The 27,534-nt window shown below is 50.8% G+C and overlaps 1 long non-coding RNA gene across 13 annotated transcripts in view; it reads left to right on the forward strand.

Annotated features, from left to right (window-relative positions):
* The window catches only part of LOC116792915, a 103,564-nt gene that overhangs the window by 53,364 nt on the left and 22,666 nt on the right, over nt 1–27,534 (forward strand). For 9 of the 13 annotated variants that reach the window (XR_004359304.1, XR_004359315.1, XR_004359314.1 and 6 more), the window contains exons 7-12: nt 14,484–14,779; nt 21,078–21,435; nt 22,076–22,253; nt 22,909–23,977; nt 26,361–26,446; nt 26,567–26,649. This is a non-coding gene — a long non-coding RNA (uncharacterized LOC116792915). Of the gene's footprint in view, nt 1–14,483; nt 14,780–21,077; nt 21,436–22,075; nt 22,254–22,908; nt 23,978–25,560; nt 25,894–26,360; nt 26,447–26,566; nt 26,650–27,534 lie in introns of those variants that run through there. The other 4 variants (XR_004359311.1, XR_004359306.1, XR_004359312.1 and 1 more) reach the window with 4 other exon arrangements.

Consider the following 27,534-nt stretch of genomic DNA (forward strand, 5'->3'; position numbering starts at 1 on the left):
GAAAAGAGATCCAGGAGATGAGTGGGGCAGGAGACAGGAGAGGTGTTTTAGAGTCACCCTGGCCCTTCCTTCCTTGAGCAGCTCTGCCACTGCCACTTGCTCCCACAGCACCACCATCCCGGGACCTGCAGGGCTGTCTCCTGCCCAGGGGCTCCTGACCTGTGCAGTCCTTTGGCTGGAGAGCAGCACCCTGCTCCCCCATCCCACCCTGCACCTGTGGGACTGTGTGTATCCATCATCCCGGAGCTGCTGGTACCCAGCACGTGCCTCAGCTCCGGGGCAGCAGCTGGCAAATCCATTTGCTCAGCAGGTGTGTTCTTGCATTCGCTGGAAGAATAGGCTGTTTGGAAGAGAGGGGGAAGAGAGCAAGGAAAACCTGGAGGGGGGGCAGGAGGAAATTAAGGGAAGTAGATGAGAGGGAAAAGGCAGTGAATGACTGGAAGAATTAGAGATGGAGTGTGGAAAGGACTGCGTATCCCCCGTTGCTTTGAGCACTCAGCAGATCCTGTGGTGTGTCTGCTTTATTACTGACAGAGTTCTCCCTTCTGTCGGCTTGTTTCCTAATTGCTGGTCTTGTAAACTGCTTGATTTATGGCTCTGTTCATCAGCCCTGGCCCTCGGGTATAACATGCTTTTCCTTCCAGGCTGGGAAGTGAATAACGAATTAACAGCCCGCCGTAGGTTCAATGAGGAGCTGAGCATTCAGGGATCTGTACAGGGATGCACGTGCCAAATGGAGCTGCTTTCATTTGGACTTCTCATTCACGGAGGGGATTCAGTGAGTGCTCCCCCAGGGCAGCAGCGGCGTTGTGGCTGCTGGAGCCTTTGAAGTGTCCCACGAGAGGAGCCACCAAGGAATGGTTTCGCTGTTGGTTTGCACAGAGAGCTCAATCTGCTCCCTCGCAGGGGCTGCCATTGTGTGCCACATGTTCGTCTCGGACAAGCTTCCTTTCAGAACAGCCCAGGGATGAGGATGAAGATGAAGTCAGAGAACAAAGGGTCCTGCTGAGCCGGAGCTGTGTCCCCAGTGTTCAGGCAGCCATCGGCCTGGCTGTCGCCCCTGGGAAGAGGTTTGTCCTAAACCCTGGAGAAGGGTCCCTACAGCTTCAATCTTCACTGAGTGACCCGAGCACCTCTGCTCCCACAGCCCTTGATGGCAGCCCAGTGCCTTCCATGCATCTGTTATCCCCGTGGCTACATGGTTTATGGAGCATCCAGGCCTTGGAATGATTAGGTTTGTCCAGCCCAGAAGGTTGTGAGGATGGGAGCTCCCTTGGGTGGTCACAGCACCAAGTCTGAGTTCAAGAAGTGTTTGGACAATACTCTCAAGCACATGGTGGGATTGTTGGGGGTCCTGCACAGGGCCTGGAGTTGATGATCCTGATGGGTCCCTTCCAACTCAGCACGTTCTGTGATTCCATGATTTTGTGTGGCTGTTCTTGACCAGTTCACAGGGCTGTGGTCAGGAAGTCCTGTCATGTCCATCCAGCAGCTCTGCACCATCAGACACGTTGTGGCAAACACTTAATGAGAAAGAAAATGCCCGTACAACACCTTTGTGAAGGAAGAAAAGTCTTATAAAGAACTGTAGCATAGGAGCTGTTCTGTGAGTGCACTGCTCTGCAAGCATGAGCTCAGGGCCTGCAGGTCTCCAGAGGATAGAGTTTAAGCTGACAGGTCCCCTCAGGACTTACAGCTCTGCCATCCTGCTCTTGGACAGCCCCTCAGGATGCTGTTCTGTCTCTGAGCTGCCTCATGGCTGTGGCAGGTGATTCTGATCTGCCTAAAAGTGGGAGCTCAGGAAAATGGCTTTGTGCCCTCTGCACACTCCTATAGGATTCAACTCAGCATTATGAGGCTGTGAGGGAAGGAGAAAGCCTGGAAAGTCAAGTGGAGCATTAATGTAAGGTCTGCAGCACCTCAGGGGCTGTAACACAGTTAGAAGGAGTTTTAACACACCTGCTTAGTCCTGATCCAGTCCTCACTTGTCTGCAGGAGCTCAGCTGGATGGAGTGTTTTCTTCCAAGAATCCTACAGCAGTGAGAGCTGCTGGTGTCTTTATTTTCCTCTTAGGGCTTCCTACACCAAAGTGTACAGCATTTCTGGCGTTAGCAGCACACTTTGATTAGATTGTCCTGTGTGCTCCATCTCCTGCTCCTCCTTCCCTTGCTGGATCTGCAGGTGCAGACACCTGTGTCACTGGGGAGCAGGGAGCACCTTTGAGCACCATGAGCTGGAAGCATCTTCCCAGCCCCAGCCTGTCCCTGGGTGTGCTGTCCCAAGCAGCCTGAATGCCTCCAGCTCTTGTATCATTGTGTTCAGCTTCTCCCAAGGCTCAAGAACTGCCCAGCCTTTGGGGTGAGCTGGGCCCCCATGTTCATATGCTGTATCCATAGAATCCATGGGATCCCAGGTGTGACCTTTGTTTTTATTCAAAATCCATGAGTTCTCACCCCCACTGCCTCCTTCCAGCAAACCTGGCAGGCTGGGGCAGGACAGTGGATCTTGGGGTGCAGAGCAGGATGGGGAGACTGCAGCATTCCTCATGGGACACGAGCACCCACAGACCAGTCATTTGGTTCCTCGTGCCATGTAGTCCAGGATCCTGGAGCATGAGGATAGGAGATCAAAAGAGCCTCTTGCTTGCATTTCACACATCCTATCACCGAGAATATTAACTACTAATCAGTAAACTAGTCTGAATATGTACTCAAAGTCCAGGTGCTATCACTTCCTGATAAAAGAGCTTGAACTGCTCTTGGTTCAGTGTGAGTGTGCTCACACCCCTGCAGAATCTGTGCCACGTTTCCTAAACTGCAGGGCAGGCAGGATGGCTCAGGAACAATCCAGACAGGAGGTTCAAGGTCCTGGCTGATCAGCCACCTGCAGCTGCGAGCCAGCAGCCAAGATCAGAGGAGCAATAGTCCAGGATCCGTGTTCAGGGTGGGCAGAGGAGGTGCCTGCCCCCTTCCCCTCCCTCTATGCAGAGGTTGGAGGGGTTTCTAAACTTGGGTCCAAATCACCTCCTCTCTGGGTGCTGCTGTGGGTGACACCACAGCACAGGCAGCCTCTCCTCCGACCTGTTCCTACTGCTCACACTGCCCAAGGGGCTGGAAATGGGATCAGAGGGAGATGCTTCTCTTTAAACTCGATATTCACGTGGCCAGATCCTCTCTGTCCCCTCTGACCTGTGCCTGCCTGGCTGCCAGTGTGGATCTAAGTGCTGCAGTGTTTAATCACCTTCCAGGCGACTGAGCAGGAGCCGTTCCCAAGCCGTGAGCAGGAATTATCTCGGGCTGGTTGGAGCAGTGTGTGCAGTAACGACTCCATCAGTGAGTGTAGTTCTGTTGCCTGGATGCAGCTTACAAAAAAGGCTGCTGGTAGGAAGGGGATATCTCACAGCTGAAGGTGTGATGGATGAGCGTCTGTTCCATCTTTAGAATGTTATTTTTTTTAAGTTACTGTATTTCAGCGAAAGGTTACGGCCCCTCTGCTGTCAGGGCTCTTCCTGCAGCTCGGGTAAGTGGCTCTGCTCGTGTGTGTGTTCTGTGCAGAGCAGAGTCAAGCAGGGCTGTGTGAGGGCCCTGCTGACACTCAGCCCTTGTCAGGGCTCCAAGGGCCTGCCCTGCACTTATGGTGCTGCCCTGGGGCACTGCCAGCTCAGCAGGAACCTCTGCCCATCCACTCCACTGCAGCTGCCTTGAAAGGATGGAGCTGGGGAGGTTTTTGGGGGGTGAGCCCCTGGGTTTGTGTGTGAAGCTCAGGAACAGCGTGGATTTTTTGGTCAGAGATCACAACCAGGACTGTGCCCCGGACAAAAGGAGATTCTGGACCTTGTACCAGTTGGGCAAGGAGGCTCTTCCTGGCTCAGTGCTGTAAGAAGTGGCTGGTGTCGGAGCTGTGGGGCTGATCTGACCAAGCCTGTGTCCTCCTAGCACAGAGAGCAGGCTGCACACAGCATTTTGGTGGTTATCACCCACCAAAGAGCTGGGCTTGAAGCTCTTCCCCACTTCTGAGGTTCATGGTGACTGAATTCAGCTTTGAAGGGCTCCTGAGGTGAGGGAATAAGGATGGTCACAGCCTTCCTCATCAAGCTGCAGTCTCTGGAGGCTCTATGGGTCCAGGATCCCCGGCTGCCCTAAAGAGCACAAAGGGAATACTTCTGAAAATGGCCTCAGCTAAGGGATGTTTGACATAGGTCTGGGTTGGGAGTGCTCATGAGAAGCAAGCTGGGCTGTGGTCTTCTAAAACCCGTGGGGACTGAGGATGTGAAATGTGGGACACCAGCAGCACACCTACTAATTCCTCACGTACCCAAATCCATCCATCCTCAGAGACCAGGAGGCAGAAGGGAAGTGTTTACACACGTGTAGAGTATGGGAAAGGACAGCTCCTCGTGGCTGAGCTGGATTAGGGAGCGGTGAGAGGGGTGCCCTGGCTGGCAGATGGCACAAGGGTGGTCTCAGGGAGTGGGCCGTGGCAGAGCTGCTCTTCCCTTGGCAACACTTGGAGCCTACATCCCTCCTCCCTACCCACAGGACTGCTTGCAAGCTAGAGGGAGAATCTGGTGGCAGGCCCCACAAACATTTGGGTGCTTTCCAGATCTCTCCCACTCCTGCAGCAGCTCTCAACTTGAAGCCAAGGACATGGATTAACTCTCAGTCTGCCTCTCTCTCCCCCACGCAGCACATCAGCTGTGCTCCAGCTCCGCACCCACGGGGATGTGCTTTCCCTGAGCAGGACAAGCAGGTTCCTGCCAGCTGACAGGAGACTTCCCTGGCCTTTTTGGTGAGAGAAATATTCACCCATTTTGAATTCCCTTGAGCCAGGTGGGGCATGCTGCACTGCTGAGCTTGCTCTGGGCATCGTGTCTCCGGGTCCTTGGAGAGAGTCATGCAGTCATGGACTCGTTCAGGTTGGAAAAGACCTTCAAACTCATCGAGTCCAACTTCTTCTTTGCATGGAGATCCCATCACCCCCACTGCTGGGCAGCGCCCTCAGAGAGAGCTGGTCACCTTCAGAGTGGTAAGGTGTGACTGACCCCCAGCTCAGGCAGCCCAGGCTACTTCTTTTAGATCCAAGATTTGGTCCCTAAAGCCAAGCAACCCAGCTCTGGTTCTGTTTCCTGCATGGAAGCAAAGGCAGAGTTGTAGCCCAAGCTCCTGGGCTGGCAAGAGCTGTGCTGCTGCAGGGCTGGCTGGGGCCCTGTCACCTCCTCTTCCTGACCAGCCTGGGCTGCACAGAAACACAGGGCCAGGGGTGATCTGGGATGATCCCTCTCTCTCTGGTGACCACCAGCAGGTCCCCAGCAAGGCAGAGCCCCACCTGCTGCAGGTGGAGACAATCCCCTTCCCCACTGGCATCACTGCTGGGGCATGTAAAGTCCTGGCAAGGTACCAGCAGGGAAAGGGAGGCAACTTTTCTCTCTGGTTGCTTTGTTTGTTGTTTAGCTGTGGGGTGGAAGAAAGACTTAGCTGGCTACATTAAGGAAGCTATTGTTTAGTTGAGGGCTTATTTGTTCTTTGGGAAGAGGATTGTGTTTGCCTTCCAGGGGGGATATTGTGCAGTGTCAGTTCATTTCAATTAGCTGCTGGTTTTTTACCTTGGCTTCCTTTGGCTAAAGAAGAAGTTTCTGAGAGGAGAGTTTTAAGAAGAGAGGGAGAGGAAATAAAAACCATAAAACAAAACTCAGATATGGATCTGGGATTTGAGATCTGTGTTTCCAGCTTGTCCCTGATATGCACCCACTTAGCAAGAACAGCTTTTACTGTAGAGGCAGGAAATGTGCCTCGTTGCTTTGCCTCTCTCCTTGGCCTCTCCATCCACTTTATGGATGAATGAGGGAAGCCTCTGTGTGTCTGTGGTGGGATTCATGGCCATATGGAGATGAGCTGGATGTACAATAGCCCATCTCCCAGGAGAAGAGGCCTGGACCAGCAGCCGTTTGGCCCAGATGTCTGGGAGGGCTGTGTCTCTCCTCTTTTATGAGAGCACCTGATCATTTTCTTTCAGTCCTTCTGCTCTGGAGGTCGAGTGGGATGAGCTGCAGGATGGGCTGAGCAGGGGGATGTGTCATGTCACTGGCTGTATTTAGGCACCTGTTTTTCTGACTTCAGTGAGAATGAGACGTGAAACAGGAGTCTGTTCCAGGACAGACCATTCCCTCCCCTCCCTTAGTATCCATCCTCTTTCCTATCCATTTTCCTCTCTCACAGCCTCGTGGGGAGAGCAGGGGGAGTGTTTCCCTCTCTCTTGTCCCTCCCGTGTCTCCAGGTTGCAGCTGCTCGAGGTTTGGGGCGGTGCTGGGGGCCCTTTCAGCCCCAGCTCTGTCCCCCTCTTCCCCCGAGCTGAAGGTGACAACAGCCGGGGAGCAGGGACAGGCAGCTGGGGCTGGCAGCTTACAGGTCAGGGCAGGGCTTGCTTTTGTGCAGGCCATAAGGAAGGGAGCCCTCCTGGTACAAAGAGAGTTAAAAACGTCTCCATCAAAGCGCTCCGGGCCGCGCAGAGCTCCCAGCCCACATTTCCCGGCTGGCGGCCCAGCCGGCTGCCCTGGAGGAGCTGGGTGCCTTCTGTCCCCTCCATTCTCTCCGAGGGCACCTCCCGCTGCTCGGGCTGAGTGAGCCGGGGGTCACTCCCACTTCAAGCCTTGTTTTTCCCTTCCCGTTCCAGCTCCTTAAACAACAGAGGTGTTGAGGGGATTTATACCTCTGCCTGGTAACAAGACAGATCAGCGAGACGCTGTCACGGTTTTGTGAGGGCTCCATAGATTTTTATTGCTTTCCAGTCCTTGGGTTCCCAACCTTCCTTTGGCTTGTAAATTGCCCACAAAATGCAGACACAGCTCCTATTCTGTGAGTCCCTTTGATGATTTTATTTATATCTCTGGCTTTGTCTTGTCTTTTATTACAGGGAGACTGCAATTAATTATTATCCCATCAGCTTCTATTTAGCCTGACAGTACAATGCAGCGCACGGTGTCCAACCTTGCCCTGCCCCTGTGTGCATGAGCAGGACACTATTCTGGGGAGGAACAAAGGCCCTGGCAGCTTCAGAAAGGGACGTGCTGCTAAAGGGCAGCTCGAGACACTTCAATAGCACCAGCAGGGCAGTTGTGATAGAGCTAAAGTGACCAGACATCCCAATTTAGTTGTGATGCTCCCGATTTTATCTTCTCATCCGAAGCTTCTTTTCGGCTGTCGCTCCTCGAGCGTGTTTGAGCAGAGACAGGGCTCCTGTGTCTTTTTTTTCCACGTCTCTGATTGACCAGATCTTTTAATTTCTTACCCTTTTCTTTTGTTCATAAAATAGAAATTGCACCTGAAGATCTGTAAAGCAGCCCCTGCCTGTGCAGCGTGGGCAGAGCCTCAGTGAGGAGGCAGGAGGTGCACACACTGAGAGAGAAGCAGCAGTCCAGAGCTATAGTAGATCTTGGGAATGCTTGCCTGGGGAGCAGATGGAAGGATCTGAGTGTGTTTGGGCCAGTTAGAGGACACCTGGTCAAGCTCTGGTAAAGAGGGAGGGATGGGTCTGTAATGGGAGGACAAAAATGGCCTTAAAGTACAGCAAGGGATGTTCAATGTATGTACTGGGAAAGTGGTAACAATAGTAATGGTGTGAGCAGATTTTCTAGGCTGGAGAGGGGGAGAGGGTCCAGGGCTGGAGCTTCTTAGGAGCAGGTTTGGGTGCATTTCTGGCTTGTTCTGTGTGTATGTGTCAGAAAGAGGTGCTTCCAGGCACAACTCTGAAATAATAATGACTGAAGACCCCAAGAACAAACGTCTGTCAGACAGGGAAAAATCTGATGGTAATTTCAGGGCTCATTTCCTATCCAGTCTTTGGTTCTGTACAGGGAATATCAGTTTTCTCTACTGGCCATCCTGTCACTAGAACACCAGCAAAGCTGTTTTCACTCTTCTCTTTTATCTTCACATCTTGAAGAAGGTTTGTTTGCCCTACATGGATGGCACGGCGCTGATGCCGAGCAGTGCCGGTGATGAGATAAAGGTGTTTTGACAAGATCCAGGTGAGTGGAAGCTGCTGTTAAAGCAAATGTTTGTTCACTTCACTCCTCCTTTTTTCTCTGGTTGTTTGATTTGTTCATTTACACCTGATCTTGGCAGCTTTTGGCAGTGCAGCTCTCGGTCTGACCTCCCCAGACTTGGCTGATGGCAACTGAGTGCAGCCTCTGGGCCAGTGTCCTTATGAAAATTCCATGTCGTTCTTCTGCACCAGCTCCTCTCCTGAGCAGAGTCCACTCAGAGGAAGCTGAAAAATTGGGCTACCATGCCCTAAATTCAGAGATGTTTCTCGCTCCTGCCCTCCACAAATGACAAGTGCTCACTAGCCCACCTGGCTACCAGCCATTGCCTGGTTGGAGTTTTTCATCCAAGGGAATGTAGCTGTGGGGCTCCGTGGGAAAGGAAGGACAGGCCTGGGCAGGGAGGCCTGGCTGGCTCTGCTGCTGCTATGGCCAGAGTGGGAGAGCTGGGAATGGCAGGGCTGAGGTGCTGAGCTGGCTGGTAGGAAACTGGCTCCAGTTTGGGACTGTCTCGGTTCACCCCAGGTAGTGAACCCTCCTGAGAGAGCAGATTGGTGCAGTCCTGCTCAGGGGTGCTCACCTGCTCCCCAGGGAGCTGGGAGGGGCTGCATCCCTGTCTTTTGGGAGAGCTGAGTTCGGCTCTACAATGCTTCAGTTCCTCCTCATCTTAGAAAATGAAGGCAAAGGCAAGAGCAGCAACTCCGTGTCTGATTCCAGGTCTCCCAGTTGAATTCCTCGATTAGGTGGGTGAGTGAGCTCTTCTTCCACCTCCACCCCAGCTGCATTTCTGCATCTGTGATTGCTGTGATTAAATGCAACTAAATTCTGCCAGCTCTGAAGCGTGAACTAGGAGGGGTGGTCTTTATATCAGACATGTAATTACCTGTCTACAAAATTATGAACGTGCACAAGGGAAAAAAGAGGAAAAAGCAAGATCTCTGTCAAACAGGAGAAAGGCTGTCATTTTCCCTGTAATTTTTTTAGGTTGTTTTCCTCCATTCACAGTAATTCTTAACCAGCTGGGAACCTGCTGCAGAGGTCAGGCTGCCTGATAAGCCACCTGGTCACTGCTGACCTGGAATCTAGGTAAGGATACAGGACTTTATGTTTGAAAAGCCCCAAAAAAATCTCAGATCTGCAACATCTTAGCAGCAGGAAAAATCTATTTTCCTGCATAAGAAGAACATCTTTTTATGGTGGCTGAGCACTGAGTGGCAAGCAGAATGGCAGTTTTTGTTAAATGCAAGTTACTTCAATAATTCATTTTTCTTACTAATCACACAGCACGTGGTTGGCTCCATGTAATTAAAGGAGAAGGGTTCCTGCAGCACTGTCAGGACGTTGATGGTGCTGATCGAGAAGAGACTCTGATTTCCTGGTAGGGTACAGATGATGTGCTAATTAAGGGGTTGACATGGAGTGCTATGTGTGTCCTGTGCTTGGAGACAGTATCTCCTCGTTTCCTAGTGGTCCTTGGATTTGACCAAGGTCCCAAGTTATCAAAGCCTCTGATAATTTTAAATATGTGCTAAAGGCTTTTGAAGTCAATGGTGCTCAAGTTTGTGCTGCAGCCTCAGTTACACACTGAATTTTGTGGGATGGAGGCCGCTGGCTGGTCAGGGATGGATCCTCACTGGAACCTGTTCTTCCTCAAGGACACACCTTATCCCTGGATCCCACAGCAGGATTGAAATGCCTCGGTGCCTGTGACTGTTAACTTTTTTTCCTTTTAAACACTAAAGAGCTTGAAAGGTTTTTTTTTTCCCTGAGAAATTAAATGACAGTATATGTAGGAGGAAAAAAATATCATCTCTGGCTATATTATTTTACTGTGCCAAGCAGTGGGGAGGCCTGACAGAGGATTACATTGTGGAAAAGGCTTGGTTTTCTGTGCATGCTTTAATGACTGGACCTTTGTTCTACCTCTTAACTGTGATCATTTAATAATTCCTTGACTCCCTTTGCCCTCAGCACGATGTTGCCTGTAGCTTCATTGCCTTGAAGGACACAGCTGAAATTAAAACTGTAATGGAATGATTCAGCTGGTAACACAGGTTACCCAACAGCTGCCTGTGGAGTGGCCTTTGTGAACATCCTTCAACACCAGAATGCTTCCCTAGACAAAAATTAACTTACAGGTGTTAATGTGGTCAGTTCCCAAGGCATGGAATTGTGGAATGGTTTGGGCTGGAAGGGACACTAAAGCTCATCTTATTCCACCCCCTGGGCAGGGACACCTTCCACTATCCCAGGTTGCTCCAAGCCCTGTCCAATTTGGCCTTGAACACTTCTAGGGATGGGGCAGCCACAGCTTCTCTGGCCAACCTGTGCCAGGGCCTCAGCACCCTCACAGGGAAGGATTCTTTGCCAGTATCCCATCTAGCCCTGCCCTCTGGCAGTTTAAAATCATCCCCCCTTGGCCTGTCACTATCTGCCTTCATAAAAAGTCTCCCTCCTCTCCCATCTTTAAATCCTGCATGAAAAATCTCAATTGAATGTTTAGCCAAGAGCAAAATGAAAGAAAATTCTCTAGTTTAACTAAAAGAGTTGGAAGCAGATTTAGACACCTTTGCATAGTGGACCCTGAGTTACTCTGGGTACAAGAGTTGCTCTGTTCTCTGAAGAGTTCAGACTTAAACATCCAGGTCAGACTGGAGGTGGGAGGGGGAGCCTGCTCCAGGGGAAGGTGACATGCCTAAAGGTGGCACAAGAGGACAGTAGCAGAGCTGGAATTCCACCCCAGGCCCCCAGTTTTGTGCCTCTGCACTGTGCCAGCAGCATTCCTGGCTGCTCCTGGAGGGTTGGCAGCTGCATTCAGGTATGGGAAAACCCTGTGTGGAAGGACATTATTACCTACAAGTCACCATGGTGTGTAAAGAAACTGTGAGAAACAATTCTGTGTACCCTGAATAGCTGGGGAGGCCTCCTGAGCTTCCCTGCAGCCTGGGAGAGGAGGTCCCTGGGGGAGGAGGTGGCTGACAGGGCAGAGTGGTCAAGAAGAAGAAGAGAAAGCATGTTTTGACTGAATATACCAGGGGACTTTAGTTCTCTGGGCTCAGCTCAGTTCTTGCAAGGAAGTCGTTCCCAACTAAATCCCCAATCCAGCAAACTCCCCCAAAACCCTCCTTCACTGGAGAAAGATCTCCCAAAATCACAGAATTGTTAAAGTTAGAAAAGCCCTCTGAAGTCATCGAGTCCAACCATTCCCCAGCCCTGCCAAGGCCACCATTGACCATGTCCCCAAGTGCCACATCCACATGGCTTTTAAATTCCTCTAGAAATGAGGACTCCACCCCTTCCCTGAGCAGCCTGTTCCAAAGCTTAAAACCCTTTCCATGAAGAAATTTTCCCCAGTATCCAACCTAAACCTCCCTTGGCACAACTCGAGGCTGTTTCCTCTTGTCCTGTCCCTTGTTCCCTGGGAGCAGAGCCTGACACACCCCCCTGGCTCCACCCTCCTGTCAGGGAGTTGGAGAGAGAAGAAGGTCCCCCCTGAGCCTCCTTTTCTCCTGGCATCTCTCAACACGTCTGGAATGACCTTCTTCCTTTGGGGACAACAGTTTGGCCATGCAACAGTTTTTTCAGTAGTTTCATTAGATGTAGAAGGTGATGGTGGTGTCTGTGGTTGGAAGCTCCAAAGCAGACTTCCCTGTCCCTGCTCCTCTCTCTCTTCCCAAGGTGCTTCGTCAGGGTCCAGAGAAAATCACATCAGATGAAATCCTATTTTGAGTGTCTCGTGCCAGGTTTAATTCCTTGCTCTGTGTCTCTCTCTGAAAGGCGTCAAGTGTCCTTGACTGTACCTGTCCCCTCTGGAGAGATAATTCTTTTGTTCCTCCACTTGTTCCTGTACCCTCTGTCTCTCCTTTAGTCTGGCCCATTCCCTAAATGACCCAAAAATGCCCATGCTCCCTCACAACAGAAATAATAACAGGAGGCAAAGATTCCAGATGAACGTTGTTCTTCTGAAATCTTCATTTACAGTTAGTTTGCAGCAGAATTTTTTTAGGAGGAATAAATTTCCTGTAATGGGAGTGAGTCAGCATGGATATATTGCAGGTAAATCATGTCAGACTAATTTGATCACTTATGCTAATGAAATAACTATTGGGCTGGATGGTATAAATTTATCTGGTTGCCCACAAGGCTTTAAGAAAATTTTGCCTGATGGATTATGGTCCAAACTCCCTCAGTGTAGGTTAAAATAATCTATTATTGAAAAGGGTAAAATACTGGGAGGAAGGCAGAGCCATGGCTTGAAGCTAAGGGTGAGTGTCACTGAGGAGATGACCAGGGAGCAGATCCTCTGCTGGGGCTCTGTAGTATTTTTATTAGAGATTTACACAGCACCGCAGCATTTGGATCATTAAATTTGCAGATGATACAGAGCTAAAGGGATCAGGCAAGACTTACTGGCCTTTCTTTGCAGGGAAATTACTTTTTGGCAGTAAAATCTTGCTAAATTATGTAGGGAGACTCAAACCATGATCTTGACTGGACCCAGATGCTCTGTGGCAGTTGCAGAACTGGAGGTGCAAAGTGGGGTCTTTGCAGTGGAGATGGGGAGGTTTGTGCTGGAGGGTGTGGAGGGGGGCAGGAATCACCAGCAGGAGGACACAGAGAGGGGTTTCCTTAATTTTTTACATTTTTTTAGAGTCCTTAAGACGCTCTCACCCTGAGCATTTGCCCAGCAGTGTTTGATAAGTGGGAGCAGCTTTCAGAGTGATGTGCTGACTGTGCTGCTGCAGTGACAGTGGTACCTCCACTGCTCTTCCAGCCACCCTGGGAAACAACGTGCAGGCTTTGGAAGATGTTCTATAAGTAGCAGCTGATTTGTCACATGAGACTCTGAGCAGGGGAAGAGTGAAAATAACAGGAGAGTGATTTTTCCTCTATTTTGGTCTCTGATTTAAATAAGCTCCTGAGGCAGAATTCGTTTCTGGGAGAAGAGTGAAGCTTTTGAATTGAGATTTCTGCCATGGGAGTGAACACCTGTATTTTAAACTGTAGGTGTTTAAACCTGGCCAGTTACACTCACAGCAGACCCAGACACTCCCAATTTCTTCAGCATTGCAACACTGAAGTGCAAACCTTCAGACAGTGGTTATCATTAACAGAAGGGCAAAAATATTAAAATGTAACCCAGAAAATAAATCTGTTCAATAAATCAAAGGTAGAAGCGAAGATGAAATCTGAAATCCCTGTGTAGTGGGTATAACTCATTCCTACTGCCAGTTCAAAATCAACCATCACAGGGGAATTTAATGGTACCACTGTTTAGTGAAATTAGACTTGACACTGGCCAGGGACCTGTTATTGTGGTTGGGGAGGGTTTGCAATTGTTTGACACTCATTAGAAATCCCAGTAACCTGTTTAAGGGCAGGCAAATTCAGATTCCCTCTCTCCTTCCACAGTTACTCATCACACCACAGCCCTGTGCTAATTGGAAAATGACTAGGGGAGGAGCAGGTCTGGGCCAGGCTGTCCCTGGAGCAGGGAATGTGCTGGGGCTGGTCCCACACAGTGTCTGGTCCTGCACGACAGCCCAGGAAAAACCTGCAGGAAATGAACACCACCGTGGCTTCCCAGATCCAAAATAATTATTCATCTGTAACGATCCCGGTAATTTCTTTATGGGAATTCGACTCTGTTTCCTTCAGGGCCTCCAGCAGAACACACAGTTCCCTACCTGAACCTCAGTCCTGGCTTTTTGTCGATTCAGAGCCTGCCAGTGAGTTAGAGAAGGTTTGCTGGTCCAAGCCACACTTCCAGGGAATGGACCTCTGAAATCTCCCAGGCAACAGGGTAATCATGGAATCCCAGAATGTTTTGGGTTGGAGGGACCTAAAAGACTGTCTTGTTCCACCCCCTTCCATGGGCAGGGGCAGCTTCCACTATCCCAGGTTGCTCCAAGCCCCATCCAACCTGGCCTTGGACACTTCCAAGGGATGGGGAAGCCACAGCGTCCCTGGGCAGCTGTGGATAAGCTGTGAGCTCCAAGCCTACAACCTTCCACCTCCAGCTAGAGGGAATCTTGTTTAGCTAAACCAGAATGGAGTGGAATGGGGGAAAATTTAGCTAATTGGGCTGTGCAAGCTGTCTAGGAAACACCATGAGGTCCTGCAGGGAGACAGGCAGGTGCAGAGAGGCTTCCTAGAGCTCACAACTGCACGAGGAAGCAGTGAGATGTGACAGGAACAGATCTGGGGAGTGAAACATTTGGTGCTGGCCCACTGTGTGTGTTCTGGGGGGAATTCCTTGGGTTAGGTCTGGTCTGGCCCCGTGGCTTGGAGCATTCAGTAGCAGCTGACACAGGCACCGAGGGGTCAGGGAGCTGATCAGAGCAGCCTCTCAGTGCTGCAAACAGCAGGTGAAAGTTAATCTGAGCATGCACAGCCTGGTTTATTGTTTTGATAACACATTCACTCTGAAATGCTGTTGTTCCAGGGAAGCAATACTGTGCAGTCAGGAAGTTGCTTGTTCCATGATTAGCATCGCCGCAGCTCCCGAGGGAAGGGATGGCACTGTCTGGGCAGACTTGGAACCTGCTGAGAGCACTTGCACCTGGTACTCCACCCAGGATCCAGTCTGCAAGTGGAAAAGTTGCCACTGATGACTTGGAATTTAGGAACCAAGAGCTGCTGTGCCGTGTGGGACCGCGTCAAGTGAGGGCGGTGAGGAGTGGAGTTCACCCAGCAGCTGTGGCACGAGTGCCCAGCTTGGCTTGGCGGGAAGGTGAACAGGTAAGATCAGTTCCTTCAGTTTATTCTCTGCAATACATTCATTTTTCATCTAGGAAATACACCCCTTGTATCCCACTGCCCGAGTCCGTGAATTCCCTGCATATACAAGCAGCAGATGAATTGTGACAGTTCATCTTCCAAAAGCCAAGGGAGAGGTGGAAAAGGGACCCCCGTGTGTCGGGGCAGTGATTGATCCCTGTTTATTTTTGCTCAGATGCCAGGCCGGGGTTTGAAATAGAAAAGCAGGATCCTGTTTTGTGGAGTAACTTTTGGAGGGGGCCCTGAAGGAGGAATGTAAGACAGGGCTGAAGAGATCAGACAGGAACCAGGAGAACAAAAGGCGGCACTGTTGGAGATGTGGGAGTTGGTGCTGGATGAAGCGGGGCCTCCCGCTGTTCGCGGCTCGCGGCTGCCGGGGCCAGGCTGGCATCCCCGAGCAGGGGGAAATGCAGGGAAGAGCTAATCTATCCAAACAGAAGGACAGACTTAGCTTGAGAAGATGAGCATGCTGAGCTGGTTTCTGCTCTGTTACACCCTGAAACCTCGCTGATATCCGTGCAGCTCCCCAGCCGGAACTCGGAGCAGACGGGGGTTCTTTATGCATTTTCTCCAGAGCCAGACTGGTGAGGATTTGGTGAGGACTGGAGAAACTGATACTGAGATTTTCAGCTCGGCAGGAGGGAATCTGTGTTTGCTTAATTTGGGAAGAGACAGTCATATAACTTACAGTATGTGAGGCTTAGGCAGAAATATCCCCCGAGCACCGGGCAGAGTTCGAGGGCAGCCAGGAAAAGTCTTTCAGGCTGCCCGAGCCGTTCCACAGCACTTCCTCCATTCCTTCAGGTACAAAGAGGTGCCTGCTCCAAACAGTCTGTGCAAGGACTGGATTCCAGTCTAGTAATCCAGGGATTCCTACAGCCACATGCAGTCTAACCAACCACTTGTGTAATTTTTCTGAAAGGTGAGTTAAAGAGCACCTTCTGGAAAACACCAAACCCCATCATTTCCCCTGGCTCTCTGGCAGACTCTTCCAGTGCTGCACAGCCTGCACAGCTGTTTCTGTCAGGTTTTATTTCAAGGTTAAATGTGCAATCATTGCTCCCCAAAGCCCTCTCCAGCAATTGCCATCCCTTGTATCAGTGCCTGTAGCAGTGACCAGATCCTGCCTCAGTCACATCCTGGACAAGCCAACAGCCTTGGGCTGCTTCAGGAACCACAGGACAGCTTCCATTCCCCAGCTTTGCAGAGCTGCTCCTGTGTTTTCCCTTTCTCCATGAAGGAAGGAACTCAGCCTGAATATGGTCTTCCAGCAGGTTGTTGGAGCTGTGTGCCAGAAGGGATCATCTGTTGTCCCTTCTAAACACCCAGGGATCAGAGTCCCCCCTTTGTGGCAGCTTTAGGGCTACAGCAGATCCCTGTGATGTCTTCCAAGTCCTTTTCCAAACAATTCCTTTCTGAGGCAGCGTCCTCTGAGTGTAACCTGCATTTCTGGTTTCAGATATCTTACCTTGCATTTGACTTTTTAAATCATGTTTCACTGGCATGTGGCCAAATCTCAGTCATGTCAGATCCCAGTGTATTGATAGTCCAGTCCTGCCTTCTTGTTCTCCTCCCATCAATCTTGTTGGCATCTGCAAACCTCCCCACAACAAGGATTTATACAGAGTCATTTAGATCATTGATAAAAATATTGAAGAGAACGGTACCAGGAGTTTCTCTCTCCTTTTATCCCAGGCATTTTTACCCAGTGTAATATTGCTGTATGTTTATTGAGTTGTGGCTATTGGAACATCCAGTAAATAAGCCTTTGAAGAACAGCCAGTTTCCAGGAATGCTTTCCACCTTAAATATATATTCCCAGCCCATTATGCTGGCAACTGAGGTTAAGGCTTGGGAAGCCAGAGTTGTTAAATGCATAGGTGTATGTGTGTCACTGCTGGTGCCAGGTGTTTGCACAAGTGTAACCAGGTCATGCCCTCTGGGGTGGAGGCAGCTCACTGGTTTTTGGATCAGGAACTAACTCCTTGGCCTCCCAAGGTCCAGCAGAAGGGTTTCCCATGTGGATTGCAGCAGTTTCTGGGCTGAAGGTGGTGTTGTTTCAGAAGAGCTCCTGTTCTTGGCTTTATGAGGTGCCTGGGAGCTGATCTGGGCTGCAGCTCACCACAGTCGTGCACCTTTGCCTCATGCCATCGTGTGACAGCCAGGCTGGACCCTGTCCTTGTGGGGGTGCCCACCTCAAAAACTCTTAATGCACATTTGGGGTGTTTCTTTTCAGTTGCCAACCTGGCACTGAACCCAGCAGGGAGCAGGGCTGCTCTGATTGCCGTGCAGTGAGGTGGATCCACAGCCTTATCCAGAGCCAGTCCAGGTGTGCACAGGTCAGTGCATTCCCAGCACAGCAGTGCAGGCACCAGTGGGGCAGGAAGATTGCCACAAACGATACCTTTGCCACCAACAGCCCTTTTATGGGTTGTTTAGGACCTCTAAAGGGTGCAGCCCAGGAGCTCATTTAGATCACAGGTTATGTATGAGGTTACAAACCCAGGGAATTGTTTATAAATATCCCCTTCACCCTCCAAATCCCAAATCCCAGAGCAGCTGTCACCTGACTTTGGGAGGGTGTGGGTGTTGTAGGATCTGGCTTCACACTGGCAGCGGTTTAGGTGGGATATGGGGAAGAAGTTCTTGGCTGTGAGGGTGGTGAGGCCCTGGCACAGGCTGCCCAGAGAAGCTGTGGCTGCCCCATCCCTGGAAGTGTTCAAGGCCAGGCTGGACAGGGCTTGGAGCAACCTGGGATAGTGGAAGGTGTCCCTGCTCATGGCAGGGGGTGGAACGAGATGAGCTTTAAGGTCCTTTCAACCCAAAGCACTCTGTGATTCTGGGATTCTATGATTTTGTGGTTCTAGGATTCTGTGATCTACCCCTTTTGCAGCACTTCCCAAGAGGAGAGGTGTCACTGTTGGTGGTCAGGACAAGGACAGCTCTTGTGCCAGCAGCTGTGTAGCAAATCTCTGTGCAGAAATGCATCTCAAAATCTCAGACCTGGCCAAATATCCCCAGGCTGGTACAGCAGAGCACGAAGGAAGTGGTTGATATTCAGAACTTGGTCTTTAGCTGCACAGGAGCTGAAAGCACAGGCACGTCTGTGCCTCTGGGAGAGAGGCCCGGGAAGCAGGGCAGCCTTTGGCACAGGAACAGGAGCTCCCTCGTGCAGAGCTGAAGGCAGAACACTCATTATGAGTAGGAGGTGACTTGGCCTTCAAGGAGACACAGGAGCTGCTCTGGTTTGCAGAGCCTGGGCCTCGAGTCCTGATCTCACGGTGGGGTTGGCTGGGGAGCTTGGCACTGCCAGTGGGAAAAGGCCATGCAAAATAAACAAAAGAGAGTCCCTTTGACAGGAATCAAGGAATTCTGACTGTACACAATATCATCCAACTGCTTCATTTCGGGGCTATTGCTCATGGCTTACAGGCAGGAGGAAATTAGGGAAGGCAGCTCCTGCTACACTCAGCTCAGTGCGGCCTGGGAAAGCCTTGGGCAGCCTATCCCCCATCCCTGTCTGCTTTTCATTATTGTTTTTATAGCCAGAAATAAGAGCTTTATTGGCTTTATTCATCTCCTGTCAGATGCCCAATCAACATCTGGCAACGCAGCAATTCCCAGAAAGTGCTGACCTAGTGAGAGCCAGCGGAGCAGGAGATGCAGAGGAGGGTCTCCATCCCCCTTCCCATCCCTGACTGCCCTTTTAATTATCTTCCCAGCCAAAGTGGGATGTGTACCCTCACCTCACCCTTGCTGCCTGCCTGGAGTTCAGAACACCAGGCTCATGGGATTTCCTGGGCTTGGAAGGCACCTGAGGAAACATCAGTATGGAAACAGGGGCAGGGAGCTGAGCAGGAGCCAGGGCATCCTAAAAACTGCTCCCAGGCTGGAGCTGGCCCATGAATGGGGAAGAGACTGGACAAAGAGATCATAAAGGAGCTGATCCATTGCTTTGTGCAGGGCCTGGCCAGTGTCAGAGGGATGCACACAGCAGGGCAGAGAAGCTCAGCTCTCCCTTCTCCCATTTGCCTTTGTTTGTATTTGCACAGGACTCAGAATTTAGGCATGAAAATACAGGGATTTTTGATAGTTTCCTGCAAGTCAGAGGATTGTAAGATCCAGCAGAAGATTGACTAGAGAGGGACCCATTTTTTTTACTTCAGTGCACGTTGAACTCATAATAAAATTGGGTGTAACAAGCCAGAGGCAAGTTCTGTTCCATTCAGAGATTAGCCCGAGTTGTGGCTGCTCCAGCAGGTCCAGCAGGTTCCCTGTCAGATCCCTGGGCTCCCACACTGGATCTCTTGAGCCCCCTTTTCCCACATGGTCCCACCCTGACTTCTCCCGTGGGTGTGGGTGGCTTGGTTTGTGCTCAGTTGTGGTACCTGCCCTTCCACATCTTGGCTTTCCTTTGCTACTTGTCTCCTACATTCCAGCTCCAGCCAGTTGGTCAGGGCAGTTCCTCCCCCTTCTCTGCCAGGATCTTCTCCCCATATTTTGGTCTGTTTTTGCTGCTCACCTCCATGGGAAGTTCCCTCCTGTTCCTGTGGCAATCCTGTCCCTCTGGTCGCTCTCCTGTCCTGTTCCAGCTGCTGCCCAGCTCTGTGAGTGTTCTCCTGCCCACAGATCCTCTGTGGGCTCTATGGCCCCTCTGTGAGCCCTTCCCAAGCCTCCACACTGAGACACCTTCTAACCAAGGCCACTTTGTGGCTTCAGCTGGTTTTGTCACCTTGTGCCTGAGGAGCCTTCGGTGCCCATCAGGAGTGGAGTCGGTTCCCCCTTCCTCCTGCCCAGAAGTGGAGCTTCTGGGGGAGATGTAGCCAGGACAGATATTCTTTGGCACTCCATTGGAAAAGCAGCAAGACCCCAGCATGGTCTTGACAATTCCCCTTGGAGTAGCAAACCCTGCCATGAAACAAGGACTCAGACCCTTGCAGCCCAACACGACGCCGGGTGCTGGGAGACTGGTCCCATCCTGCCCATTTTTGGGATGTGCAGGCACCCCAAAACTGGGTGTCATTGCTTGTTTTGTGCTCCAGACCCACAATGAGAGGTACAGCTCCCTTGGAGAAAGGGTCCCCCTGAACTGCCTCATCAGCTGCCCACTCATGTGAGCAAATGCCACCAGTGCGAGCCGAGGCACCGCAATCCAGCCCATAATGCTCCTTTAAAGACATTTCAGCAGCTCAATTAAGTTTCCACTTGTGTGTTTTCTTTCTCCCCGCTTTGCTTTCATGGTCATTTAAAACAAATAAAGTGAGCAGAACACGGCAGCGTGATAACCACCCTTTAATTCCCTTCCCACGGGTCTCCCGATTATTTGGTGATTCAGCGGCAGCGGGGGGAACATTTACAGAGGGGAAGGCGGGAGCTTCCCACAGGGACACAGCTCGCAGCCCAGGGCCCCCGAGCCTCGGGGAGGAAGTACGTGCCTGGGGTTTTCCCTCTGAGCCCCGTGGATGTGGTGAATGCCGTGCAGAGCCCGGGCCCTGCAAGAGCAGCGTCCCCGCTCTCAGTGCCCTCGTTGTTCTCGCATTGTGCGCTGGGGACGGGACCCGTGCTCAGGATGTATTTCACGCTTCTGTGCAAACACAATATGAGATGAAGAATTCATACCCTTGCACAAGGAGACCAGAGTGTATTTTCTCATAATAAGGAAAAGCAGCCAGATCAGAGCCTGCCAATTCCTGCCCCGTGCTCCCGCCCTCCCTTGGAACTTCAAACAAGCCTGTGCTTTTACACTGGCGCAGAGAAGTGTATTACGTTTTTTTAAAACCCAACACAAATCCTTTTGGATCTTTTTTTACGTTATTCTCCCCACCTCTGTCTTGGTAGGTGACTTTTCCAGCCCTCCCCCAGTTGGTCTGCTGGGTGTGAGTGGAGGTAAAGGAGAATTCCATGTGTTTTGTGTGTGTGAACAATTAATAGTGGTACGGTGTCTTACTGGAAGAGGGTGTAAAACACACCCCGGGAGGGGAAAAGTAACCAGCCTGCTGAACACTCCGGAGCTTTTCCTGTCCTGTAGGCAAACACCGTGTGGGGGTTGGTTTGCTTATTCATCAGCTGCAGTAAATAACGGGCCTCACCTTGAGCTCTCCTTGAGCCACTTCTCCTCCCCAGCCCCCCGCCTGGCAAAGAAAGGGAATATTTACTGTCCTTTGGGTGACAGACTGAGGGTTTATAGCTGTTCACATTTTAGCTTTTGTTTCCTCCCTAAAAAGCTCTGCTTTGTTCTCTGTGGCTTTGTCTTCCCCAGCACCTGAAGCCTCTTCCTGGAGTGTCCAGCCTGACACGGAGACTGAGCCCTGCCCGTGTACTGAGCCCGTCGTTCCCACATCCCAGCCAGGCACTGTGCATGGAGGTGCTGCTCTGGGCAGGACACAGGATGCACCTGAGTCACTTCAGACATTTATAATCTGATCTCTGAGAGCAGCACTGTCAGCAGCTTTTCCTCCCCCTCGTGCAGTACCCGGAGATGTGTTCCCATCCCTGGGCACCTTGGAAGTCCCAACAAGCCACGAGTGGCCAAGACCTGCCGAAGCCTGTTGATCCAGACACTGGATTCCTAAAACCTTTGCTTTCCCCAACACCTTCATAAAGTGTCCTGAATTAAGGTGATTCAGGGAGCACATTTCCAGACTGTCAGAGAGCTGCATCCATCACTCCCCTGAACACGCACCAGATTGTTAATGCTCCAGGCCAAATACCACGTCTTTTTTAATGCCTACCAAATGCAGTGTGTGCTGCTGGCTTTATATTTATAATAATTATTACAGGAACGGCAGTACCCACATTCCTATAGGCTGAAAGTGGCCAGGAACAGACAAAAAAAATGATTCATTGTTCCAATTAATGCTGGAGCTCGCACCGGTGATTAATTAGCCTGGCGATAGTGCCATGCAAAAGATCAGGGTGAGAATTAATAGGGAGACACGTGCTGACTTTTAAGAGGGTTCCACCAGTGTTTGGTGCCCTTCCTTGGGCTGCCTCAGCCCGTTAATTAGAGGCACTGGGGCGGGCTCGCTCCGCACCGACAGACCCAACGGCCGGCGGGGCGGAATATTTATATGACAGTGTGCAGCAGAAAACTTCAGGACTAAATTCCCATCCAGGTCTCTGAATATAATTTTGAAATGTCAGAGACGCTGGGAAGAACGGCGGCACTGCACGAGGTTGCTGTCAGGGAGAGGCAATAGTGTGCCAGATTTATACTGGGCTGAACAGGCAGGTGACTTTTCAGCTCTTGTGTTTCAGGGAGCCTGAAGTGCTCTGATGGACCTGTTCCACCTGGTGGGAGGCAGAGAATCCAGCGGGAACACGTGCTGCAGCCTCGTGCACCTCACTTGGATGGGTGAGATGGAGCAGGGGCAGCTCCCGAGAGCCTGCGAGTCCCCACGAGGCACAAACCACTCTGAAGCACCAGCCTTTGAAGGTGAGCCCTCTTGGCAAAGTTTCTCCTCCAGGTTTTATCCATCACTCCTTCTGCTGCCTCATTATCTTTCCCTTCTGCATATTGGTCCTCCCACCACCCCAATTCATTTTGCTATTGACTGGTTTGTAGGGATGGGGTGTAGCCAGTCCTGCCCCGGCTGCGCCCGAATCGCTGACGGGGCCGATCGCTCTGATCACACATCAATCTGAGAGCACAGGCAAAGTTCCATCCTGCTGAATTAATTGTTAGGAGCTGCAACCCCAATGTCTTTGTAAATAAAATATTTTAATCTCATGGGGCCTGCCTGGAGAGAGGGGAATAAATACATCAATATGTAAATGGATCCACAAGAGGAGGATGAACTGGGACTTTGCAAAACTGATAAAGCATCTTAGGAGACGTGTTGTCACTGTGCTTCGTGCATATTCTGATGAAGCAGACAGAGAGGCTGGATCTGAGCCTAGGTTTGGGGGGAGAGGAGGAAGGGAGGGAGGGAGTAGTGTGGGCACCAGCACACCGTGACTGAAATTCTTGTATGGATTGATTTGACTCAAATATATTCCGAGGCTCGTCTAATTGCTCCTTTAGTCTCAGGCTTTGATTTTCCTGTTGTTCTCACATCCCTGTTGCTGAATCTTTCCTGCATTTCAAACAGCCTGGTTGGGGCAGTGTCCAGACCAAGCTGCCCCTCTGTGTGACCAGGAGTCAGTACCTGTCCTTGCCGAGCCCTTCCACAGAGCCTCTGCAGCAAAGTGGGCACAAAGAGTGAAGGACAGTGAAGGTCAGGCTTTTGCTCATCGGTGTTTTCTCTGTGTAACAGCCTTGGGGGTTCTTTTGGAAAACAAAGCCTGAAGCTTTTGGGACAGCTCGTTCATGATGGGCCTGTGCTGGTGTGACTCCCATGGGAGATCTGAGGGAGCTGGGGGAGAGGACTTAAGCAAAACATGAGCAGGAGAAGGTGCAGTGACCAATTTGTTCGCGTGCATCCTGCAGGATCCTGCCTGGCTCTCCCTCACCTCTCCTGCCCCGTGCCCTGTGCTGTGTTACCCTCTTCCCGGGAATCGCCGCTCTCCGGCATCGCCACCACATCCCACGGCACGGGTGGGAACACAGAGGCTCTGCTCCCAAAGAGCGGCTTACCTGCGCCGTGTCAGGCAAGAGCAAACCTGTCACCCACCTCGGGCACCCGGGCGCGTCTCCAGTGATTTCCAGGGCGAGGCGAGCAGGAGAACCCTCCCACCGCGCTGCCCGGGGCGCTGCCTCCCTGTCCGCGGGCTCAGCTCCAGCCCTTGTTTTGCAGCGCGCACGTGGAATTTTATCACCTTCAACAATGGAATCTGTCACCTTCAAGCTGCCTTATTGTAATCTGGGGATTTGTGCCCCGGCCCTGTAACAGGGGCTGGGCTCCTGCCACAGAGCACCGCGTCCCTCCCTGTGCCATTGCTAACGCCCGTGGGCCGGCGGCGGCAACTTCAGGGACATATTTGGGCTCGTTTCCTCACCGGGATCAGATCCTTAATTGATCTGTCTGTTCTCTCTCTCTTTGCCTCCTTCTGTCTCACGTGCATCTCAATCCCCGTCTTCTGATCTGCTTCACCACCCCCTCCGGCTCGGAGAACAAATCCCATCAGACCTGAGGTACAGCCAGGATGCAGGAGGGGATCTGGCATTTTAAAGAAGCATAAGTACGTGTTTTAAACGATGGCACCATCATGTTGCATCAGGTATAAAAACACAGGTGTTTGAGTCATTGGCTGGTGGATCTTCTCTGTGAGAGAGCGATTAGATAGCAAAGGGAGTGGTGCCTCCTCAGCAGATGGGGCTTGGATGTCACAGCCCTTCAAGTGGGCTGTTGTGGGAGCCTCTTTGTGGGCAGTTTGGGAACCTTGGTAATAAATTAAGTTTGATTAATCTGCTTTAATGATCTGCTAAGATCAGAATACTTGCTGCATTTCTCTAGCTCCCATTGTAGCTGCATTTTTGCTTTAGGGGCTGAGCAGTTCCCTCTGAAATGCAGTTATGTACATTTGCATATGCATTTGTATGGGCTAATTATAAACTCACCGTCAGCGCTGTGATCCTGCACAGCAAAGGGGTTGTCCCCGTTTGGAAATGTCTGCTTTGGTGCAGAAATCAGAGGGAATTTTTTGTAAAATCATTTGGCCACATCTTCGGGGCTTAGATTTTCAGTGAATAATCAATATCCGCAACAAAAGATTTAAACAAAAAAAAAGGTGTTCATTGAAGTTTCTCCGCAGGAAAAGATCGATAACATGTATTATTAAATATAAAGAGACTTATGTCTCGAGTTCCATCACACCACAGCTTATAATAACCCTTCAGAAGCTCGAAGCAGGGCTTTTTTTCATTAAACAAAACGTTGTGTTCCCCTGCTGCCTTCGTTCCAGCAGCATATTGGAAGGTGCCTGTGCCCAGCAGCTCTGGCCTGGAGGGTTGTGCTCACCCCTGCCCGTCAATGCCGTGGCTTATTTCATAAAAATGGAAATATTTATTTCCAAAGTGGATGTGTAAGGGGTGTCAGCATGTGAACAGTGGCAGGGAAGCATGTTTTCTGGGTGGCAGTTTTAAACATCTGCCTCCTGAGCATCTAAGCAGGACATGGGGGCTTGGAGAGGGCCCTGGTGACTAGGGGTGCAGCTCATCCCCAAGTCTCCTGCAGCCAGTGGTCCCAACCCTGACCTGTCCCCTCTCTCTCCATGCACTTGGACATTTGAGAGTATGATAGTGGTCTCTAGGACTGGGAATACAAGGATTTCCAGCACCACCGTCGAGGAGCTGGGGCAAACTCCTCATTACTCTGCGTCCCTCCCTCGTTGGGTGTTCCAGGAGTGGGACTCGCAGGCCAGTGCTCCGAGGCAGCCAGGAAGGCTTGGAATAAAGAAATGCTTCAGTCCTGTTTTCATTCCCCATGGCCAGGTTCCAATATCCAAATTGGGATTACCAGAGCGAAATGCAGTTGGGTTTTGCCTCTGCTGACCTTCAGCAGCAGCTGTTCCAGCCCTGGGTCCTTGGAGAGCTCTGGGGATGCACCTCTATGTGATGTGTCAGGCTGATATTCCTGCCTCCAGCCTGTCCTGAGCCAGGACTGACATACCCAACTGCAGAGGTTTTGTGACAAGCCCGTGGAAACCTTTTCTCCAGCACATACAGATTTGTTTTGCAGGGCAAAAATAAGCAGCAATGCAAATATCATTCTCTGTTTTGTTTTCCCTGTCTTTTTCCCCCCTTTGCTTCGGGAAAGCAGGAAGAAGTGAGGAAGGATTGACACCCTATCCTGCCGAGGGCCTTTGCTGAGGTGCCTGCTGGGAGCACTCGCTGGGTGTTTCTCTCTAGGCAGGAGCTCTTTTCATTTTCTCGCTGCCTCGCAAGTCGCACCGAGGTGCCTGGAGAAGGATTTGCTGCTTGCTTATGAAATCCATTCTCCCTCGAGGATCTGCTCTTTCCAGCTTGATAAACTTCTAATTCTCGCTGTCTAATAACACCGAGGGACTGTGTTTTGTACCTCAGTGAGGATTTTGTGATTGATGTTCATCGGCGCTTGCAGGAGACCAGTAACCTCATTTCATTTTTGACAGAACATCGGGACAAGAGCTCTGGCTCCTTCCCCCTTCTTGGTCAGGTATAAATGAAAGAGAAAGTGAAGTGAATCTCATCTGTCCAGATCTGCTCTCTCACCGTGTTGCTCAACTGCTGACACTGTGTCTGCCCCACGTGGCTCATGGGCACGTGGTCAGAGGACACGCTCGGCTTATTTCTGCTATCGCTGTGTTATCTTGTTTTTATTCTTGGTTCTCTGCACTGTCTGGGATGTTTGGAAGGAGCTGCTGTAACTTGGCGTGGGAGTAGATGGCTTAAATATTACCTCACAGAGTCCATGTGAATTTAGAGTAGATAAGGATTGGACCCCAAATGGCTTTTTTAACCCATTCCTGTATTTTCTAGTTATTTCCCTGTGCTGTTTCTGATCTATTTCCATCAGATTTGAGATGTTTTATGCTTAGACCAACTTCCTCTGTGATACCTGAACAGTTTCTACATGGCCAGTAGAGAGATCTTACACTTATGCACACGCATGTCCACACACAGGTACTCCCTCTGATCAAGGGCTTGTCAACATAAGAAATCCCAGAGGAAAAATGCCCACAATGAGGAATTCACAGAAAATACACCAGGTACTATTAACCAAGGTAGCCAGGTGATATCATTCACCAGACTGTGACACTGTTCTCATAGAGTAAATATCATTTCCCTTTGAAAATCCCTTTTCTTTCCTTAGGAGAAAGGACACTTAGAGCACCTGTACTGAGAGGGAGAAGGTGGAGGAGCCTGTGTGCATACCTTGCTTCCCCTGCTGTTACACAGATTCTAAACACAGGTTTGGTTATTCCTACTATATGTTTATTTTTCCTCTCTGCTTTCTTGCTTTGAAGTACCTGCTTGTGTTCTCAATGAAGAACAGCTGAGAGATCAGGAAAATGGCTTAAGCATTCAGTGGGCTGGAAGCTGTTTGGATTTCAAACAGTGCCTGGGAGAGAGCTCTGCACAGTGCCTTGCTGCACAACCCTCCTTCTGTCACTGGCCGAGGTTGCTGTCCTTTGTTTCCCTCCCTGTAACTCTCCAGAGCCTTCAAGGGAGGGAAAAGAAGGATGAAGGAGGTGACTTTAATTTCTCTTTTTTAAGTCCCCCCAAGTCCTCCTTTAAAAAGCTACAGCACAGCCCTTATGGGCCATCTGCCTTTATTTCTCTTGTGCTCCTTGGCTTTGTTTGTTCCTCGTTTCCCCTCTGTGCCCCTTTGCAAACCTCAGATCCTCGGGAGCCGTGAGCAGGATCCAAGTGCCACCCGAAGCTGCAGCTCCCCCTCTACAATCTGCCAAAGAGGAACTGCCCACAGGACACTCCAGCACAGCCTCTGGAGTTTCTAAAGCCATTTTTGTTCAGAAATTCCTGTTGTTGTTCCTGCTGACCTCAGCGGGCTGTATCTTTTCCAAATGTTTCTGACGTTTCTCACAGGGTAATAATCTATTAATGTCGCAGACAAGGATTCTGCTGACTTCAGTTTGGCTTCTGTTTCCCATTGGATGGGCTCCTCTCTTTATGGGGGAATGCCTCCAGCCAAAAAGAGAGGAAAAAAACCCCAGCCCTGAGCTAAGTGAAACCAGGCCTGAAGGGAAGCGCGTTGCAGCCGCGTTGCCTCTCGCTGGCTTCTGTTCTGTGCTTGGGGATGTGCCAGACTCCAGTGCCTCCATGCTTTTGATTCCTG

The sequence above is a fragment of the Chiroxiphia lanceolata genome, chromosome 12 (genome assembly GCF_009829145.1).
Source record: "Chiroxiphia lanceolata isolate bChiLan1 chromosome 12, bChiLan1.pri, whole genome shotgun sequence".
Taxonomy (NCBI): Eukaryota; Metazoa; Chordata; class Aves; order Passeriformes; family Pipridae; genus Chiroxiphia; species Chiroxiphia lanceolata.